At 38.3% G+C, this 6,208-nt stretch overlaps 1 protein-coding gene and 1 long non-coding RNA gene across 2 annotated transcripts in view; one reads left to right on the forward strand and one right to left on the reverse strand.

The window, feature by feature from the left end:
- LOC117947989 (protein kinase C and casein kinase substrate in neurons protein 1-like) overlaps positions 1-6,208 on the forward strand; it is a 34,068-nt gene that overhangs the window by 4,052 nt on the left and 23,808 nt on the right. Inside the window, exon 2 of the mRNA XM_034877403.1 lies at positions 4,547-4,617. The gene's annotated coding sequence lies outside the window, so the exon portion shown is untranslated. The remainder of the gene's footprint in view (positions 1-4,546; positions 4,618-6,208) is intronic.
- Positions 2,268-6,208, reverse strand: part of LOC117947993 — a 6,269-nt gene continuing 2,328 nt past the window's right edge. The window contains exon 2 of the long non-coding RNA XR_004657376.1: positions 2,268-2,375. This is a non-coding gene — a long non-coding RNA (uncharacterized LOC117947993). The remainder of the gene's footprint in view (positions 2,376-6,208) is intronic.

Raw genomic sequence — 6,208 nt, forward strand, 5'->3', positions numbered from 1 at the left:
GATATTGCATTGTTTGGTGGTGATTGAATGCACCTGTGAATGAAGCAGTTTTAGGGCTTGGCTTTGAACACTAGAGGGTGTGTTCCTCATGGACATTCAGGCAGTTGCTATAATGTTGCCTTCTGGACTGTGAAGTGATAGTGCAGCAGGTCATCAGGCTATTTGCATGTGTTTTACCACTACTGAAATTCTTGATAAGAAACTTGCTGTAACTAATTTAACTGCTTAATCGTTATAAAGAGCTGAATATAAGATATTGTCTAAACAACAGTCTATAAACCAAAGATATTTAGTTGGTCATTATACAATACATGATAGAAAAAAAAATAGCAAACATTCACATTAAAGAACCTAGAACTAGATCATTTGTGATATTTTTGCTTAAAGAAAGGATCGATTAATAACAAATAAATCAATGCAATTAATCTTTGTATGGATGGCCTAATTGAGCAATCGTTTCACCTCTTATCAGAATCTGCAGCCAGCTGTTGAATGATTGATGATCTTAGTATCTTTCAGACCAAACAGTTAGATGAAAAACATCAGTGGCATTAAGTTAAAATGACTCAGCATTTTGACATTTCTTTTGTGCCAGAATCTGTTGGACGTGGTCTTTGTCAGGCATGCCATGGTGACCACATCTCAGGTTGCTTCATTCGACAGGTGGGCTGCTTCTTCACAGGGCTTTTCACCTGAAATGCAGTCCATCCATCTGTTATCTTAACTGCTCAACCCGTTCCGAAGGTGCAGCAGGCAGGAGCATATCCCAGCAAACACAGGGGCAGAGACAGGGAGAAAGATTCAGTCACACTACACACACGACCACAAAACGCAGACGGATTCAAATACAAATGGAGAAACGAGAATACATTTTCAAAGACAGAGTAAGCTGAATCGAAGTCCTCATAGGCCTTATCAACCTTTTTCACAGAACGTCTAGGTATTACAATATTACAATTTCATCTGCAGTTTTCCCATTTAAATGTTCTGTATATTTTCCATAATGATAGGTTTGTGAGTTATTTGGATGAAGTGTGTGATGTTAGAAAACATTGCAAAGCTTGTAAATTCAACATGCACGTTTTAAACTGCTGATTAGGCTACAGAAAGACTGACATACCGCCACAATGATTTGATGGATTGCTATCTAAATTAGTTCAGACATTCATCTCCCCCTCAGCATGAATTGCAATAACTTTAGTGGCCCCGACTTTTCCTCCAGCATCATTTTCAGGTCCAAATCTCAATTTGTCCAATACTCTAGATTATGACCAAATACCTGCAATCACAATCCCATCAGCCTCAGCCTCACTTTGTGTTTAGTGCTCATTTGCAAATTTTAGCAATATAACACAATAGATCAACTAAAATGGTGAACATGTTAAACAAGGCATGGGAGTTTTATTTGTATCGTACATTGCGGCAACAAGGCAATTCATCGCGCATTACACAAAACATTAAAGAGCAGTTAGAAACGATTAAGAAATTAAACGCTAAAGAGCAGGGAAAGAAAGCTAAAAATATAAAAGCATAATAAGATTGTCATACAATTTTAACAATGCAACTTCAGTATAGGAAATCAACAACTATTTAAAGAAAGGAAACATCAAAAAGAAAGGTCTTCAGCCTTGATTTAAAAGAACTAAGAGTAGCATCGGACCTGTCAATTTCCCTGTACTCGGACTTTAAGCACATTGAGGGAGCAAGAGGGACGACTGATGATTTCAACAAGCTTTTCATTTATTTGGCAAAAAAAGGAGAATGTGTATTACCATCTACAGGAGCTCATGTGCCTTTTTAGCACACGGAAATTGAAACATTACAGAATATCATTTGAAATCACGTCCATTTATCAAACCTCCGACTTCAGTGTAGCTCTTATTAAAATGTAATCCTTTAAAAGAAAATGAGAGGAACATTTAAATCTCAGTCTTTTGAATGAGTCAGAATATGTAAAAATGCCACTTTTTTATGTTTGTTTTTAAATCTAGTTCTTTAAAAATAACTTATTTTGGGGACAATAAAACTACTCTAGGCTGAGTTTTCCTAGTAAACTTATCAAAAAGGCTCTTGAAAATGCAAATGTTGGTATATCATGATATTTGCTGGTGGATTTAAGATAAAAAATAATAATTTATTGAATGAATCATATTTGAACATGTCTGTCAGTGACTTGTTGATCTTTGTATTTGTTAGTTAATTTCCTATCCAGGGCTGGGCCACGCATTCACACGTTTGATAAAGAACTTATTGGACCTTAACTTATCATTGCACTCACAATAAGGAGCGTAGCTGTCCCCAATTTAGGTCATTGTGTACGTCTCATCTCTGTTTTTTTTCCTGCATCCACGTGTGTGTTTTTTTGTGTGCGTTTGCTTCAGTTGCGGGGAGAACTGAGCAGCCCCACCTGCTGCTGAGAGCCGGCAGGATTGGAACAGCAGCACATTTCAGCAACTTCGAGTGAAAACACGTTACAGCGTAGGGTTCATTGATATTAAAATGTATACAGGTTGGCAAGACGGTCTGAAAAGTTTTGCACGGTTATTCGCTGTACATTTCGGTATGGGCACGAGGCTACATTGTTCACGCATCGAACCGTGCAGCACAAACATGCTCCGAACCGACCAGTTTGGATGTTTTTTCACAAACCGTACCAAAGCCATGACAAGATGGCCGTATGATGGTACAAGCATGATGTTGAAACTACAGCCACAGCTAGCAATTTGTTTTCATTACTGATTCATTTGACGACTGTTCACCGCCCAAGCAAGTCAGCGTAGCATAAATGTCATTTTGAAGCTGTTATTTTTAAAGGTGCTCCGCCACATGTTATTCATGACTTAGTGGTAAAAATGCCTTGGTTACCTTGTTTCAAGCCATTCTAGCGTTGTATAGAAAACCTGCAAGAAGACTCAGCTCTTGACTTGGTGTAACGGCGACTCAGCTGTTTAAGTGCAGAGGCTGGTTTAAGAACATAAGAGACGTCGCCTGTTTCAACAGGGGAGTCAGCTGGAAAAGTCACCTACAAACTATAGAAATATAGTGATCAATAATCCATTTTAATTTGTATGTAACAAACAGCTGTACAAAATGGCAGAGTTTTAGATTGAGCCTCAACGACCGCCTGAAAGCTCGGTAACGTCATGTGGTGGAGAGAGACTGAAGCAAGGGACGGCCGATTCATCACTAGATGAATGTACCTTCAGCAAGCATCTATCCATCACTAACGTTATCTACATTCATATTTACACAAAACAAACAACATTTCCAGCTACAAACAAGTCTAAGAGTCGGAAGTTAGGACCAAAGTGCTGACCAGAGTGGTTGCTATGGAAACCATGCTCATTGGTGTTGAGTTTTGTTGACTTGAGTTCCGTTGCTCTGATTGGTCGTAGGTCTATCCAGTGAGTGCAGAGGAATTTTCTTTCCTGGTTCGGTTGGAACACGCCCCATGATCACAGCCCACATGGAGCAGTGTCAGACTCAGATTCTAACTAGAATCTGAGTCTGACAACGTCAGGCTAGCTTAAAGGTGCCCTGCCACACAGAACCTTTATTTTTATTTTTTTTTACATGTTAGCTCCATATGTATTTGTTATGTCATGAATGTGAAAATGAACTGCTACCTCATCTACCAGCTCTAGCCTCTGAAAAAAAGCAGAGAACTTAGGCAAATTACAAAAGTTGGTCAGTCTGACGTCATGTTGCCTGAGCTCATTACTATTCATGAGTTAGCCCAGTTGCGCTGGGTAAAGGATGCTGCTAGCCAGGCTCTCATTGGCTAGATGTTAGCCAATCAGAGTCAAGCAGCTCAGCTCAATTAATGAGAACTGGCATAAATCGAGTCTTCGTGCAGGCTTTCTATACCACACTAGAATGGCTTGAAACAAGGTAACCAAGCTATTTTTTCCACAAACATTTTACAGTCCATCGTAGAACTTCGGACATTATCACAAGGTAATGAAATACTGTAGGTGTGGCAGGGCACCTTTCAGTATAGAAAAGTATGAAAGTATGTAATGTTAAGAAATAGTTATGAAGTACTGTAGATTTTATTTCATTTCATCTTTATTTTTACAATCAAATGATCAATCTGTCAAATATAATACAACCAAATACACTACTTGTGCCCTAATCAGGGTACGACCTTTTTCTGAAGTTTATTATCTAATTTACCAATCTAATGTGTAAAAAGTTTGGAAAAGTGTCGGTGAGCAGGAAGTGAATTCTGGGCTCTGTGTGGGCTGCATACTGTTAAAATGTGTTATGTCTAAGTAACAGTAGAAAGGTTACACTTTTTAAAATGAATGCTGAATACATTAAACATTCCACTATTTTCTCTTCTTATATCCTTGAAATATGTTGCCTGCTGACGCACATTGTTCCCAAAGCATTGCAGAATTAACACTAACTAATCAACTAACATTCAACTAATTCAACCGCCTCTGTTAATATAATTGGTGTTTTGACAAGTGTTAAAACCTAATCTTGCCGTTACTTGATGCTTAAAAGACTCACCCCAACATCTCATGTTTTATTTCCACAGGTAATCTCCTGCAGGGGACCAACAGCTCTCTCTCAGGTTTATGGAAACCTGACCTCCCATTGGTGGAGAAGGTGAGTTGTACCGCACCTGTCTGTGCTGTCTGTTCTCCAAAATCTTCCTTTTTGCCCGATCCTCATTTAGTCTCACGTGTTCTCCAGAAGTAAGTTGTTTTTAAGGACCTTTTGTATAATGCATAATGCTAAGCACACTACTTGAGGTAATTAATAGCTGTTTGTCAACGGTGTTAATATTTCATGAGGGTGTTCCAGTCTGTCAGGGAGCAAACTGGAGGTCATTTTTGTTTCTTATTTCAGACTCTTTTATGGAATTGTGGTTTACACTGGGCATCAGCACGTGCTGCATGATTAACATTACATATAGGATTACAACGCTACTGTAGGGTTGAAATGAAGTCGATTGTATCCACTGATCCGTAGTCTCTTCGCGTCACAATACCAATGAGACTCTTTTAATACATGGGTTTGTGATTAGAGGGGGTTATCTCAGAATTTACTTTTTTATTGCCTCACTAAGAGCAGCTCTCGCTGGAGAATAAGGACTCAGAAGGGGCGATTATTGATTTCTTCATTTGATATCTTGGTTCTGTGTACATTATTGTGGCAGAACAGGTTAAGCAGTTGTGTGAATGTGTAAGAAGGCTCATCAGAACATGACGGCCCAGTTCGTTAAGGCTTTTCCAGGGATCCTGTGCAGTCTGGACTGGGAGAGAAAGCTGGGTCAGAAGAATAAAGCCTAAGTGTTTTATGCTGTTGGTAGGCAAAGGATGTCAAAACTTAAAATATCCTCATTAGCAGCAATGTTATACCTCGTAGTTTTGTCCAGTCATTGTTTTGTGCCCTAATCACATTAGGTCTACAAATACACTGTTAAAATCATGTTGCCATTTGCATTTGCAAAACAATTTCAGTTCTTTAGTTTTTTTTTCAGATAACCACAATATGACTCATCAGATCCGGATTTTTTTAGTTTTTAATTCTTTCTTTTTTTCTTCTTTTTTTTAAGTAAGGACACTATCTACCAATTAGATTCTGTATTTTCATGATATCAACATGCCATTATTTAATAATCACAAAAAATATGAACTAGTTTAGTAAAGGATCTATCCAGTCATGAATTGAGAAGCAAGTTTTTGAGGTGATAATACAGTATGTCTGTAATAAACAGCTATATACAAAATAACAGCTCGGTTGAGGAAAAGGAAGTAGAATCTATGTTCAAATCATCAGCTGTAGTTGCAGCACAGCCAGTAATAATAATTAAAGAAAAAGCAATGAAGGAAAACCAAACAACCATCTTGTTTGATTGAGTTATCTGTCAGCCACACTGGGCAGCATGGCCTGTAAAAAATGTGGAAAGTAGGATGGTGATATTCTAACTTCTTAAAGTCAGATTTAGAGTTGATCACCGCTTCTTTCTCGTGCTAGCGGGGGAGGTCACCCAGGCTTTGCTTAATTATGCTTTCAGGCTGGTTAGCCAATTCCTACATGGAAACATTTACACCAGACTTATTTATTTTTCTTCTTTATTTGACAACCAGTAGCACTAGTTTGGCTCCCGATTAGACATATCTACAGTTGTGGTCAAAAGTGTACATACACTTGTAGAAAATCACAATGTTATGGCTGTCTTGAGTCTTCAATA

Source organism: Etheostoma cragini, chromosome 7 (genome assembly GCF_013103735.1).
Source record: "Etheostoma cragini isolate CJK2018 chromosome 7, CSU_Ecrag_1.0, whole genome shotgun sequence".
Lineage (NCBI taxonomy): Eukaryota > Metazoa > Chordata > Actinopteri > Perciformes > Percidae > Etheostoma > Etheostoma cragini.